This window comes from Aplidium turbinatum, chromosome 1 (genome assembly GCF_918807975.1).
Source record: "Aplidium turbinatum chromosome 1, kaAplTurb1.1, whole genome shotgun sequence".
Taxonomy (NCBI): domain Eukaryota; kingdom Metazoa; phylum Chordata; class Ascidiacea; order Aplousobranchia; family Polyclinidae; genus Aplidium; species Aplidium turbinatum.
The window spans coordinates 9,294,632-9,307,480 of NC_137472.1; the positions used below are offsets into that span (position 1 = coordinate 9,294,632).

The following is a 12,849-nucleotide window of genomic DNA, read 5'->3' on the forward strand; positions in this document are numbered from 1 at the left end:
GCTATGTATAAACACGTATTGATTATACTCAATACGTGTTTTTTGTGTTTAATAATTATTACTATTAGTCTACTTTTAAGAGTAGTCGAATTTTGTTAGGGTTAGGACTCTAAAGGACTCTCAGATAGCACCCAGACTTTCATCGCACCATCAAAGACATGCAGATACTTTGCCCTATTTATTAGATAAATGGTTGTAGCATACAGCTGTTAATGATGATTTGCTATACTTTATACATATTAGTGTCATACCAGTGGGAAGAGGAAGATGTTATCCCTATTGGAGCGTGGTTCATCATCAATTCTAAAATGGTATAAGCCATGTGACTTAGTTTTTCATGGGCATACTCAATCAGATTAAGGTTAGGGTTAGTCCTTGCGTACTTCTTCACAATAGGGGACTAAGTGTTGATCCATAATTATAAACAAAAATAAAAAAACACCTAAAATGATAAAAAATGAGAGCGGTGGTTAAATTTTTACATGTACTGTAAACTGGACTCTTCGTACACTTTTCTTGAATGTAAAATTTCGAGGCAGTGCATGCTACGAATCCACAAGTGGGCTTCTCTCTAGCACCAGCTTGCTGTGCGTGCAGTTGTTCTTTTGCGTTAGGTTGCTTTTTTCATTATTTTTGTAATTTCATTATTTTGGAAAGGTAACTAACGAAATCATTTTTTTCTGTGTCGTTCGTGTCGACGCTAACTACACTTTTCCAGCAACTACAACGAACACCTCACTCCCTACTAGGCATCTCCTTCCATCCTTTCTACATCCCGGTACCCCATTATAGTCTAGGAGTTATACGAGTTTAATTACATTTTCATTAGGAAATTTAAGGAAGAACTTTTTGGATGAATTTTTGGGCGTAGAATCCAAAAATCGAGTGCTTGCACACCGAAAACTGGACATTTTTGAGATATTAGCAATTTTTAATGTTTGTGGGCTACTTCCGTTTATTATTTTCTAATTTTTTCCTTTACCATTTTGTCATAGAATTAAGACAGCTTCTAAGTTCAAAAAGTAAAATTGGTCAAATTCTGCCAAGTCAAAAGGTTATCTGTCATGGTTTTTAAGTAACTGATGTAACAGTTTTTGTGTTTTTCAAATATGAAACTGCAAAAAAAATACAATCTGAAGTACAAGATTTAGTTAGATAATGTTAAAATCATCATTCTGACTTTAACTGTCATCTGAATCGTCAGATAAATTCGAATCCTCGTAGTCACTGTCATTGTTATATTGGTCTACTTCCATAGAATCTGGCAGCTGAGAGCATTCAAACCAATTTGGCACTATCTTGCCGCTATTAACCTCTTTGCACCCATGGTCTAAGGGTGACTCTGTCAGGCTTGAATTCATTTGCAAGCTTCCGCATCCTTGCAATAAAATTTGCTCGCTTAATGCGCTGGATAAACGCTGCCCTGCAAGGAGGCATTGCTGTAGGTTCCAAACTTTTTACTTTTTGCAGAGACCGCTTACTATGTATTGGCGTAAACTTCGTTTCAAATACAACTCTGCGGGCTTCATTGACGTCACGAATTTACCTTTCCCTTATGTTGCACCTACAAACTCTTGGAGAGCAGCTTCCGTGACAGAGCTAACACTGATGGAACTGCCTAAATCTGCCAGTGCTTGATGGAATTGAGGGTACTTTAATGCAATTAAGAGGGGTCTAGTTTTTCCTTTGCCGAAGAAACAGGAATTGTAATCACACCATGTAATGGCATGGTATCCTGGCAAAGCTGTACAGCAGGGGTTCTTAAACTTTTTGAGCCGCGCCCCCCTTTTACGTGCCATCCAAACTTGCGCCCCACCAAACTACAAAATTAGAAAACATTAAAGTGTAATGACTACAGGAATTTATATTTAGCTTTCATCAATGTGAGGGATGTAATTGTTTTTCGGAAACCAAAACTTTAATTCGAGGCTTTGTAGCTGATAAGGCCTCAGATCGGCTTCACAATCAATAAGTTTGTTTCGAAGTTTTGTTTTTATGTTCAAAAGTGTAGAAAAGCCACTTTCGTACAGATAAGTGGACGAAAACGGAAGAAGTGTGCTTATCGCCACGCTACCCACTCCCTTGTATATGTGCAAATATTTAACCCAAAAATCAGTTAGTGGCATTGCTTCATAATTGTCTTTTGCAGTGGAGTTACACTTTATTTCCAAGAATTCCTTTTGCAAACCATCGGGAAGAATGTCTTCGTTAACACAAAAGGGATTTCTTGTCATCTTCCATTCTGGAAGTCGGTGTCACTCAAGTCTGGGAAATAGCGTTCGAATTCTTGTTTTAAAAGTTGAAGGTGAGCCTCCACTTCAGCCTTAAGCTCACCTTCCAGTTCAAGTTGCTTTTTGTCAAGTGCAGTATCTACAGTAGGTTGGGAAATGAAGCTGCAGTTCCTATTTGTATTCGGCGGTGCCACAACCCCATCTTTGCCACAAATGCTCGAATGGAATCATAGCTATTAATCCGGTTAGTATTTCTGCCCTGCAAGAGCAGATTTAAGTTATTGAGAGCCTCGAAAATGTCCACGAGGTGGGCTATGCCAACTCCAGATGAAACTTCTCTGATGAAAATGGCAGAAGGAGATCTTGCTTCCCAAGAGCTTCCAAAAATAGCATCAGTTCATCTCTCATTTCATACACGCGGGCTAACATATTACCTTTCGATAACCAACGAACAGATGTATGGAAGAGGAGAGTCTCATGGTTCGAATCCATGTCCTTGCACAGCTTGGTAAACATTCTCGTATTGACAGCACTGGTTTTGACGAAGTTGACGGCTCGTATGATTACTGTAAGCTCTGGTAAGACTACAACCATGGCAAGACTACAACCTACCGGCACTAGACTAAATTAAACTATGTCATTACGACCCCAAAATTTCATTACGCGACGTTTAGTCGCATAGTTTGACATAGCTCGCGCCCCCCTTGTGAACCTTTCACGCCCCCCAAGGGGGGCGCGCCCCCAGTTTAAGAACCGCTGCTGTACAGAATAAGCCATTAATTTCAATGAGCTCCTCCATCATGCTTCTGATGTTAACAATACGCCGAGTATTGTTGTAAGCATGACCCATTTCTAATAAAACTTCTGTTTGCAGGTCCACATCGCTGCAATAATGCAAAAGAATTATCATTACATCTGTGTCATTACAACGCACATTCACTCGCAGAGGATTGTTACTACTTTTGTAGAGCTGAAAGATGTGATGCACCATCCATAAGTGTTTTTTTTTTTTGTTCGTATCCAAGCTTGCACACGGTAGTTGAAGATTTAGATTAGGTGAACGGGAAGGCAAGGAAGCCAATCTTCGTGTCCACCTTCAGGCATGCCTTTAAGTGTCCTGCCAAAGACACAGCCGTATGCTCTTGAGCGGTGTCGAACCGGCGCCCTTTTGATTGCCGTTCCAGGGCTCTCACCGCTCGGCTATGCAGCCGACTCCACCATAAGTAGAAGGAAGGTTCGTAATCATTCTGATCAAGAACATGCCATCAAAAATACTCACATCGCTTCCCGTATTCAATGGTTCATTAGCTGCCGTCGCAAGTGACTCAAGATCATTAGCCAATTTGGACTTGTTAGTTGTGGTCATACTTCCATTTACATTGCATAAACTAAAGGGAACTACTGACAGTGGGTGAGACAGGGCTTTTCTTAAGTCAAGCTTTTTTTGGCAGGACAAGTAAAGAAGTTTGCCAAACATGTCTCTGGAACATTTTAGCTCTACCACTTTCTTGTCGTTTGTGGTGACGAAAACCTTTGCTGCATTGCCAGCGAAATTTCTAACTTTCCTTCTCTTGATGGGCTTTTCAATTCGAGCTGGATCTTATTTTATTTCATCAAGGAACTCCTGTTGCCATTCAGAACTTTTGCTAATTGTGTTCAAGAGATCATTTCTGATCTCATCTGGAGCTGGTTTTCCAGACGATAGCTTGATCAAGTGATTGCTTTGTTCAACTTGTTGAAATGGATTCATGGTCGAATCGATAGTTTCACCAATTTTCATGAAATCAGCATAGTCTATTTTTTTCTGTAGGGTTTTGATTCCTGGTAAACAGTTTCATAATGTTTCATACCAGCCTTCTCCATTGCACAATTTATCACTTGAGTCCTTTATACATACAGTACCTCGTGACATACCATCTTCGTTGGGCAGGAAAACTCTGGGTGTACGCACTTATGCCAGTCATCCTGGATACAGCATCCACATTCACAGTCATCTCCACTGCTTGATCAACAGGTAATCTGGAGAAGGAATGTCCAAACAACCTCACAGAGAAAGCTCCTTTCTCCAGCTGATCACGTCTGCCAGGGTGTGTGTAGTCCATGTTCAACAGTTTCAGGAAGTACAGTAGTATGTGTCTGGAATAGTTGGGCTTGTTGCTTGCAAAAAAACACAAGTATTATTGTTTTCAGAGCATAAGTGAAGAGCTCAATATCATTCGTCTTACAGCTCTGTTCATAAGTAAAAACAGCTGTACCAGATTGATGTAAAGAAACCAGAACTGGGCTGTACCGCCATGATTCCCGTTTTGTGTGTCGTCACAGAACTGCTCATAATCATTCATAAGACCTTTAAAGGCGTCTGATTTCTCTACATCTTCAATATGTATACTTTTTCGAAACATTGCTGTGATGATAGCATGTCTATTCACATTGTCCTTCATCTGCTCTAAGAACGACTCTACGCTACATGTTTGTTTCCTGAACGCAGTGGCAAGTAAAACATGCAATCGCTTACACATGCTGTAATGCTTTCCTGATAAGAAGCCGCTAATTGACCCAGGAGCTAGTACTTCCGATTGAGTAAAGATGTATGAACCTCCAGAATCCTCTATCAGGTAGCCCAAGCAACCAAAGTACCTGAACATGATGTGGAACGGTCCATAGTAGATGAATAACCTATAAAATCAGTGAGCCAGAATATTCTGGATTTGGGCAGCAGGCTTTGCAATACCAAGGTCATACGTAACATTCATGTAATGTTCCTTGCATTCATCCGCTACTTTCAAGTTTGTTTCATACTATCAAAAACTACATCATGTCTTGTAGGTGGTTCCCCTATATTTGGCATGAATGCAACTGTCTGGGGTGGCAGGGGATCTTTTGTAAGTTGAGCATTCCATCCTGACCACATAGGCGTGTCTTTACAGCCAACAAAAGGGATTGACAAAATCACATCCCTTTTTGTCACATTTTGTAGATTTTCAGGATTAGGATTTAGGGATTTGGGATTAGCATAACGGGATTTTCTTGCAACTTTGGTTTTGAGTCATGCATTCAAATGCAGCCGCTATCCAACGACCGCGAATTTCTCCTGAGCTCCCAAGCAATGACGTCATTCTCTTGCTAGCCCAAAAAATGCAAATATCTCAAAAATGTCCAGTTTTCGGCTTGTAAGCACTCGATTTTTGGATTCTACGTCCAAAAATACATCTAAAAAAGTCATCGTTGAAATTCCTAATGAAAATGTAGTTAAAGCCATGTGGTCACAGCGGTAAACCATAATTTCTTCGTGGGAAAATTGTAACTTAAAGTTCCCGGATCCTTTCGTCTGCATATAATGACCGAAGAAACACACACTTGAACTTCTTTTCAAACAGTGTATTTCTGTAAAAATTAGCCCACGGCTACCAAAACGAGGGGGTGCAACGCGTACACCACTGAAAACTGTCACTACAGAACAGATTACTTGGATAAAAGACGGAACCTTTGTCCAGCTAGCAAGCACTAAGCCAACAGTTAAATGTGCGGCCAACTTTCAAACAATCATTTTACGAATGACCAGAATAGATATCAATATCTCAAATTCACGTAGAAAGTAACTGTGACGCAATAAATGAAAGACAATTATGAAGTCATTCCAACAGGTGTTTAAAGCTGATGTAATATTTCCTGTTTAAACAGGCCCAAACAAGTCCAAACAAGTTTGACACAAGTCTATGAACGATGGTGCAATTTTGGCACATTTTCTAGCAACTTCCATGACGTAATATTCAGTAGACTTGAACGGTTTTATATGACGTTTGATTTGTACAGAGATTGGCCGTAACATAGCGGCCCCTAGTTATGACAGTCTAACATGGCATAACTAAAAAAGAATTGAAGGACAATCGTGAGCCGATGAATAAAACACACGATACACAAATTTTTTGAATCACTCACGTTTAAGTTAATACGCAAATACAAAGGGCATGCAAAGAATGAACAGCAATAAGAATAAACACGACGATACATGAAATTGGTACCATAGGTACACGCTAAATGACGCTATATACAATAGTTGCGATAATAACCGACTGTTCCGGGCTCAGACAAGTATCGGCCACCGCAGACAAAACCAGGCTCAAACCCTAACACTTAGCTGTTCTTTACGGGGGCGAGGCACGAAATATCCCTCAACACGTAGTCTACTTTCACTTTCCCCGTACTCTCATCATAGTTGCAGACGGCAACTTTGGCTCTACGAACCACAGGCTTCCTTTTCCTAATTTGTGGAACTACCTCATGCACCCTCCCAAGTTGATACTTCCCACGTTTACCAATGTCTTGGAGAGAACCTACCACTACAAGTTGACCAGGCTCCAAATTCTCGGCCATTTTTAACCATTTTTTCCGGCCCTGAAGACCTGGCAAGTAAAAATCGATCCATTTACTCCAAAACTGCTGAGAAAGTGACAAATTGAACCGATAATCCCTTCTTAATTGGTCACGATCATGTGGTTGCCCAACAGCACAGTATGGGTCTAAGTATGGGGTCAAAAGTGAGGCAGGGGTGATGACAGTAAAATCCCTAGGATCGTCACTCAAAGGTACCAAAGGGCGTTCGTTCACGATCCGAACGGCACTACTGGTGTACGTAAGCAGTTCAATAAAATTGGGCTTACGAATTGAAGAGTCCAAAATGTGAAAGAAGTATTTGGTCATATCGGCCACGAAACCAAATCTTTCAAGCCGAAATCTAGCCAAGACATCTGCCAGAGGGTTTAACAAGTCAGACAAGTCAAGACAAGAAGACATTAAATCATTAACACAAGTTCCTCGAAATTCAGACTTGCCATAGTAAACAATGCGCTTTTTTAATTGTGACGTCACAAAGTATGGTAAATACCATTCAAATCCCTTGACATTTCCTGCTTCACCAGCACGCTCAATATAGCCATTAGATTTAAGATCTTTCATGGTGTCAGTAAGGAAATCACGAAGTTCAGGTTGTTTTAAAGCCTTCTTTCTTAAAGCAGCAGCTCTATCTGACGCCAACACAAAATTGTTAGGTAAATCAATATCTTCCTTCAACGGTACAGGTATCTCAAATCGACCATCTTTCAACTCAATATTCGGTTCGACAAGTTCTCTAGCCAAAATATCATTGCGAGACAATTCACAGGTTTCATTTTGCAAAGTCAAATCCTGAATGACTTTATTCAGGTCTGCTATTTCCATATCGCCAGACTCAATTTTACGCTGAAAGCCAGAGATGACATCCGACTCTGAAGACGTCTGCACTCTGCACACTTTAGCAACGCTTTCAACTAAGGGTGACTTACCACCACAAGCCAACCAACCGAGAGGAGTGAGCAAAGCATGCGGTTCACTACGATTGTCACCAACACGCTCTTCTTTTGCACACATCAAATAAGCGTTGTCGTTGCCAATCAGTACATCTACAGTACTACAATCATTCAAATGAAACATATTCACGTCATGAAAATGACGGAAACCACTTAAATCTTGTTTATGGGGTAAAGTTTTAACATCGTCAGCCCAAGCTGGGTTAACCACCGAGGTTATATCACAAAACAGTTCATCAGTCTCTAACGACTGGATGTTGAGTTTAACAAGGTCAGCACAAGTAGGTTTCTGACCAGCCAGAGTATCCATTTTAAACGACGCTTTATCATACGGTTTAAGACCAAGTTCGCACACCAAGTCACTCGAAACAAAGGTCAACTGCGAACCAGGATCATGCTGACAATACACCAACTTCGATTTGCCAGTCATTGGATTCAAAACACGAGCAGCAGTAACGCGGTTAAAGGCTGCTTTAACATTTCCAATCTTAACATTACGCACAGGAACTCTGGCACCAGCCTCATCTTTACCGACCAAATCCAGAGAATCACGTGACGTCACATAAAAATCATGCAGAAGAAAATAGTGTTTCCTATCGTTGGTAGGTCCACACTTACGACAGTTATTTGCATGATTACAGTCTCTAACCATATGCTGGCGCAAACAATTCAAGCATTTGCCAGCTTTCACAATGACATCTCTCCGATCTTTAGGTGTCAAGCGCAAAAATTCTTTACAATTAGACAAAAAATGATATTCAACTTGACCACGTGACGAACAACAAAAACACGCCGGTATGTCACTATGTCTGGCAACACCGCCGCGCGGTGCGCCAACAGCAGTCGAGTACTGCGAACTCCCTGAAATCACATTATCATGGGGTTTCACCGACGTCTGCCCAACCGGACATGAAGGCAATTTTCCTTTGCCAAACTTTTCAAAATGCTGCGACTCACCAGAATCGCCCATTAGCACAATGCTAAAATCAGTCGACTTGCGCGTTTCCTCCCGTACTACAAAATCAAACAAACTCTGAAAAGTAGGTTCCTCAGTGCTACCATACTGATCACCTAAAAAGTCAAGATAACGCTGCTTAGCGTCAAACGGGAGTCGTTTAGCCAAATCCAAAACAAAACGTCCTTCTAATTTATCACGCTGACCATAAGCTTTCGCGTAAAGCAAACACTGCGACAATTCATCTTTAAACTCTTTCAAATCACTGGAAGAGATAGAAGTCAATTTGCTACCATAGCGATACTTTCTAATTTCTGGTTCTGCGAAAAGACCTCCACGAACTCCAAAACGTTGGGACAAGCGAGATAACGACATTTCTATCCTGTCTTCCTCTGACAAGCCAGGAGTGTCGGAAACCAAATTAGCAATCGTTTGTGCAGCTGTTCTAACACAAGCTGCTTGCAACAAAGTCAAACGAGTTCCCTTAAAGGGCGAAGCTGCCATCAAGGCCATAACACGATTTTTAAAGAAGACAAATGGCATATTATTACCATCGTAACCAATCAAGGCCGCCTTATCGAAGAACGTCCTACTATTTTGGTATTCAAAAAAGCAATCCTGCTGTTGAGAACTCGATTTAGCGGGAGAAGACAAGCTATATCCCTTAAGGGGCTGAGTGGGCTCAGTCACATGCACAGCCCGATCACGATCCTCAAACACGTTAAAATCAGGAGACACGATACGCCTCTCACAACCACCCAAATTACGTGTAGCTGGGCGATCAGCAACAAGCGGCGCAGAAAACTTTGAAGGGGGCAAAGCATTACTGCTAATGGCGGCCCCGTGACCTGTACGCTCTGGGGGAGGAGTTCGGTTGTAATTTGCAGACCTTGGCTCTACAGCCTTCGGAAGACCCTTAGCCGCGGCCCCGAGACCTCCTGAAACAGCTGGAAAACATGTGGATTGTACAGGTCCACTTACAGATTGAACAGGCGTCTGGAAAAGGTTAGGTAAATTAAACTGCGATTGATGTTCACTTCTGGAATGCCTAGAAGAGCCCTTCCTAGAGCTACGCCGGGAGCCCAACTCAGAACGATATTCAGCTAAAGCTACCTCCTTACGTTGTTCAGCCCTCAACTGTGCGTCTTTGAGTGCGAACTCAGCAGCTCTCGCTTCGGCTTTCGCGGCAGCCTCAGCTCGTACGGCCTCAGCTCTCGCGGCGGCCTCAGCAGCTCTCGCTTCGGCCTCAACTCGTATGGTCTCAGCTCTCGCGGCGGCCTCAGCAGCTCTCGCTTCGGCCTCAACTCGTATGGTCTCAGCTCTCGCGGCGGCCTCAGCAGCTCTCGCTTCGGCCTCAGCAGCTCTTGCTTCGGCCTCGGCTTGGATCTGGAGCTCCTCTCGTCTTAGCTGTAGGTTAATTTGTGCAACTATCCGTGACGAGCTCTCAGACATCCTAGTGCTTACATTTGAGGCGCTATCCTCAGGATGTATGTCAGCATCTAACCTATCTGAGAAATCACTTTCTTTTTGTTCGAAGTTATTTTTTAACGAGTTAAATTCGGGATCTACCCTATCACGAAGTTCTGCCAAGATTGCAGAGTTAACAATTTTACTCAAAAGAGCATGGAAATGCCTTAATTCCTCTTCTAAAGTAGATAAGTTAGATCTAAAAATTAACAGTTCCTGCTTATCACTCAAAGAACCTAGGGCCACAGAAAGTTTCCCAATTTGAGTCAAAATATCCCGTCTAAGATGCCGGGCCTCTCGAACTGACTTAGCCTCATCGTTAATGGGTCCCTCCCCAGAATGGCCTGCCCGACCGCAAAGAACATCATCAGGCTTAAACTCAGTCGAGTCGACGGCGGTCGAGTCCCTGTCACCACCGAGTGTAGACATATTAAATGTTAGGGCTAAATTTAACAATTAAAAAATTAAGTTACACAAACACACAAAATTACAGTAGTTATAAAAAACTTAACTGCAAAGACCGTAAAAATACAAAAAAGAATTTAAATGCACGATACCGTAGCTGTACGAGTATGTGAAGTCCAAACGTCCACAAAACTTGCTTGGATTCTTCCACTTGAATCTTCAAGCACAGATGGATTGCCTTTAATCTTCTTTCTTGCCAATAAATGTCAAAGTTATTTTTCTTCTGTACCAAACTGAGAAGAAATGTCTTTACTTTTTAGCTTAAAGTTCTTCAGTTGCCTACCGAGAAGAAATGTCTTTAATTTTCTTTGCTTCTTTAGACTACCAACCAATAAGATCTTCTTTTATTATTTCTTTGCTTCTAAGTGCTTCTGTGCCAAACACTAGACAGAGAATAGTCTTTTATTTTTTATGGTCACAGCGGTAAACCATAATTTCTTCGTGGGAAAATTGTAACTTAAAGTTCCCGGATCCTTTCGTCTGCATATAATGACCGAAGAAACACACACTTGAACTTCTTTTCAAACAGTGTATTTCTGTAAAAATTAGCCCACGGCTACCAAAACGAGGGGGTGCAACGCGTACACCACTGAAAACTGTCACTACAGAACAGATTACTTGGATAAAAGACGGAACCTTTGTCCAGCTAGCAAGCACTAAGCCAACAGTTAAATGTGCGGCCAACTTTCAAACAATCATTTTACGAATGACCAGAATAGATATCAATATCTCAAATTCACGTAGAAAGTAACTGTGACGCAATAAATGAAAGACAATTATGAAGTCATTCCAACAGGTGTTTAAAGCTGATGTAATATTTCCTGTTTAAACAGGCCCAAACAAGTCCAAACAAGTTTGACACAAGTCTATGAACGATGGTGCAATTTTGGCACATTTTCTAGCAACTTCCATGACGTAATATTCAGTAGACTTGAACGGTTTTATATGACGTTTGATTTGTACAGAGATTGGCCGTAACACCATGTAACTCCTGCTTTATTACAACCCAGCTTAATGCTTCATAACCTGAGATGCAAACCCCTGCAACGGAATTCTGTTCGCTTTTACCTCTCTTTTCTGCACTAGCTTTAAACCTAAAATCTTACAAATTACCATCCTCTTGTGTTCGTGCAGAGTGCCTTGGTTTTCTCAAACTCATTGCAATTGCCTAAATCAGTGGTTCTTAAACTGGAGGGTGTGAAAATTCTCCAAGGGGGAGGGAGGGGCGAAGATGGTAGGCTGTTGCACTAGTATGCTATTAAATTCTACACGTAGTAAACAGAAACGAATGTTGGTAATACCGTACCCGTCCTTGTGTCATGGTGATTGACTAGAAATGTGACGTAGTTTTAACTTTAGCTCTCCAGGTATTCTCGCGGTTGTTGGTTAGTCCATTGTTCGATAACAATGGATGTTTGTGACGTTTTTTATGTGAAAATGGCTGTTTAGAGCAGGGGCGTCCAACCCGTGGCCCGCGAGAAGGTTCTGAGTGGCCCGCGTGATATTTTTCGAAATGACATATAGCCTATTATATAATCAACTCAATCGCCAACGTAATTTATGGCGAACTTACATTCCGATAAATTGGCATTTATTGTTTTCTTTCTTTCTCTATTACTCTATAACCCCTAGTGCATGGGGCGCGCAACTGTTCAAGTTAATTTTATTGTATCACAATGCACATTGTTACGCATCACATTTTCCACATTGTTACGTCCACCCTTTTCCACACAATAGTACTGGTGCTTCAAGAGTCAGTCAATCAGCCATATTTCTTGCTTTTAGCGAGAGAAGTTCAAAACTTTCTATTGCTAGAATTTCGCAAAAAAAAAGGTTTCTTATTAAAAAGATCAGAGGATTCATAGATTGGCAGTTTTCGTGACATCAATATTCGACAGCACTTACTTGTACGAGCAAGTTTTTCGTGGATGAACCTAGGTACAGCCGGACAATACATTACGGGACGCGCAACTCCGCTGTTCCGTCAACATCAGAAGGGTCAATTGCCAATTTGACATTTTTTACGCTTTGCTGCTGGCTTGCTTTCAACTAAAAACCTTAAACCACTTTAAAACCTACTTCACTCTTTTTATATAACCCATAAAATGTACAAACACATTTCTAAGATTAGAATTTGGGTGTGAGGGTTTTAATAAGAAATTATCAGACAGTCATTTTTAAATAAAGTAAACAATATCACACCAAATCAGAAGAATCGGTTTATTTAAATACAGAGCTTTCGCCACACAAGTGTGGCTTCATCAGTATAAACTGCAACAATAATAAAGAATGATATACTATTAAGATGGTTATAAAATTTAATGAAAGTGTTAAAAAAGTAGATAATATAGTAAAAAAATAGAAAAGATCAAATATTATACATAAC

General features: G+C 41.1%; 1 protein-coding gene across 1 annotated transcript in view; it reads right to left on the minus strand.

Annotated features, from left to right (window-relative positions):
• Positions 1 to 12,849, minus strand: part of LOC145781468 (uncharacterized) — a 46,039-nt gene that overhangs the window by 29,380 nt on the left and 3,810 nt on the right. The window lies entirely within an intron of this gene.